The 2,921-nt window shown below is 42.6% G+C and overlaps 1 protein-coding gene across 1 annotated transcript in view; it reads left to right on the forward strand.

The window, feature by feature from the left end:
* LOC103207695 (A-kinase anchor protein 17B-like) overlaps positions 1–2,921 on the forward strand; it is a 22,195-nt gene that overhangs the window by 1,371 nt on the left and 17,903 nt on the right. The gene's annotated exons all lie outside the window — the stretch shown is intronic.

A 2,921-nucleotide genomic window follows, 5' to 3' on the forward strand; every position in this document is an offset into this window, starting at 1 on the left:
ATAAAATTTAAATAAACAAAGTGATGGTTGTTAAAATCTGGGACTCAGCTGCACCTTCCTGAGGACACTGAAGGATTCTTCATGGCCCCTATGGAACTATATCATATGCTTATTCTATTTGATAAGTCGCTGAGAGAGAAGGATACATGCAGTTTCTCTCTTTACTCTTGGGGTCACAACCCATGTGACTGTCTTTAAGGCCAGAGATCAGGTGATAAACTGTGGCAGTTTTTTTTCTTTCCTTCTCATTCTGTCCCTACACCCAGGAAAAATGGGAATATGTGAGTGATCTTTATCTATTGCAAAATAACTAGTAAGGTGTTAGTAACCATCTTCAGCTCTTATATTATCTGTTTCTGAGGTGTGCGTGTTGGTTATATGGCTTTGGTTTCTTCATATGGAACTTTTCTTCTTAAAGCATTGGACCCCGGGTTTTGATACCCAGGGTATGGGCTGGCAGAAGAGGGAAGACTTTGCTTAATAGACAGATTTTAAGAACTAAGCACTGCTAGGGAGCTTATCATTGCTTATAGAATCAAGTAAGAACTCCTCAGCTGGGCACTTATGGCCCTGCACAATCTTACCCCAATCTACCTTCTGAACTTTCTCCTCCCATACTCCTCTTCCCACCTCTTAGGCTCCAGCTAAGTGGGATTAAAGAGCTCCAGTAGCGTAGTGCCTAAGGCATTTGACTGCAAACCAGAGGGCTGGCGGTTCTAACCCACCAGCCACTCCTGGGAAGGAAGGTTGGGCAATCTACTTCTGCAGTGATACCGCCTCAGAAACCCAAGGAGGGGTCGCTATGAGTCAGGTCCGACTTGCCGGCAGTGTGTGTGTGTGTGTAAGTGGGATTACTTATTAGTCTCCAAATACTTCCCAGCCTGTCTCTGCTCTGTTTCTTTGTTGACACCTGATATTTCCTCTTCCTAGAGGAATCTTTCTGGAATCTCCCTACTACCCCAATCTCCAGATGTTTAAATCCTATCCATTACCCAAGGCCACTTTCTTCATGAAAAACTGCCCCCTTCTCTGTATTCCAAAAGCACTTTGTCCCTACTTACCCTTTTCCACCATATTAAAGCTATTGATATGCATGGCCTAACTCTCCTCCTATATTATAAGCCCCTTGAAGGAAGGGAGTATATCTGTATTCTCCACAATACCTAGCGCCAGACACTGTCTAAAGTGTACAAATGTGGTTGAAGTGAATAGAATAAGCAGTCCTAATTATTCCCTTTGAAAAATGGGCAGTGTCACCAGCAACACAGTCTATGTTTCACTTGTGATTAAGGGTCCTAATCTAGTCAGAGAGAAGGAAACAAAAAATGGGTAAGATCATCTCTTACAGCCTTAGTTATTCCACCTGTAAAATATTTGCCTGAAACTTCTTTATTTTTATTTTTATTTTTGCAGTGTTTCCTCCCCCTCCCCTTGCCTGAAACCTCTTGAGGGCTTGAAAGAATTCTTCATGGCCCCTATGAAACTATTGCAGATGCTGATTCTGTTAGACAAGTTGCTGAGATACATGCAGTTCGAAACCCCAAGGAGAGCTGTTTACTCCTTCTTCACTCTTTGGGCCGCAATCTATATTTTTGGAAGGTCTATCAAATTCATTGCTAAAACATAATCGCAACAAACTTGGATTCTTTACTTTCAAAATCAGCCTGTCTATCTAGCTATGGGTGCCCTGGATGGCACAAACAGTTTACGCTTGGCTACTAAGGTTGGGGTGGTTGGAACCCTCCCAGGGGTCCCTGAGAAGAAAGGCCTGGAAATCTGCTTCCATAATGTTTACGGCCAAGACAACCCTATGGAACACTTCTACTCCGTAACAGATGGGGCTTCCATTAGTCAGAATGGACTCCATCGTAATGGGTTTCGTTTTGATTTTTTTGTATCCAGTTCTGTTACCTCATCAGTGTCTGAATGCTTTGGTCATCAGCATCTTGAAGTCTTATCCAGCAGTGGAGAAGATGCAGCTAAACCTCTCTTTTTCCTTGAAATCATTCTTTAGCATGAATTTGGGATTTTAGCTTAAGTGGTTTCCTGTGTATGAGAAGCTTCCAGTTCCAGTTGCCGTCAAGTCAACTCTGACTCATGGAGACCTTACGTGTGTAAACCCCATGGGGTTTTCAATGGCTGAGTTTTTGAAAGTAGATCAGCAGGCCTTTCTTTGGAGATGGCTCTGAGTGGACTCCAACCTCCAACCTTTCTGTTCACAGCTAAGTACATTAACCACTTGTACCACTCAGAGACTCCATATGAGAAGCTACTTAGGTTAAAATATATGTTTTTAAAATCATGAGCTATTCAGTCAGACATAAGATATATTGAATACTGTATTGACCATCCATATACCACTGTCCAGCTTGAAAAGTAAACATTACTAGTAAAATGGGAGACAACCCTCCACGGACTGACTCCCCTGCCCATTGGTCACGTTCCTCTCCCTCCTCCCAAAGGTAACCATGATGAGGGAGTTGTTGTTGATCATTCCCATGCATGTTTCAATAGCTGTTTCTGCACATTTGGTTTTATTTTTTTTTTACCTCCCAGCTCCTTCCCTTGCATATCTATTCTTCCAGTCTTCCATGTACATTGTAGCTATTCCAAGGAGAGAAAGACTAGCCCTCTATATGCTCCTCACTTTTTTTGGCTGGTGGGGTGACGGAAATTACTTGAGATTCATGTGTGTGAAACCTAGAAGTTGAGCCCAGTCAAGATGGCTTCTTGTTGTTAGGTGCTGTCTTTTTTTTTTTTAAAAGAAACCAACAGGTAAATCTATTTGTAGTTCTCTGACTTTCACTTTATTTCAAAATTTGAACCGTTGTTGTTGTTGTTATGTGCCGTCGAGTCGGCCCCGACTCCTAGCGACCCCTCCTTGGGTTTCCGAGGCAGTATCACTACGGAAGTAGGATTGC

The sequence above is a fragment of the Orycteropus afer genome, unplaced genomic scaffold, assembly GCF_000298275.1.
Source record: "Orycteropus afer afer isolate SDZICR_OR568_19922 unplaced genomic scaffold, OryAfe1.0 scaffold00387, whole genome shotgun sequence".
NCBI lineage: Eukaryota > Metazoa > Chordata > Mammalia > Tubulidentata > Orycteropodidae > Orycteropus > Orycteropus afer.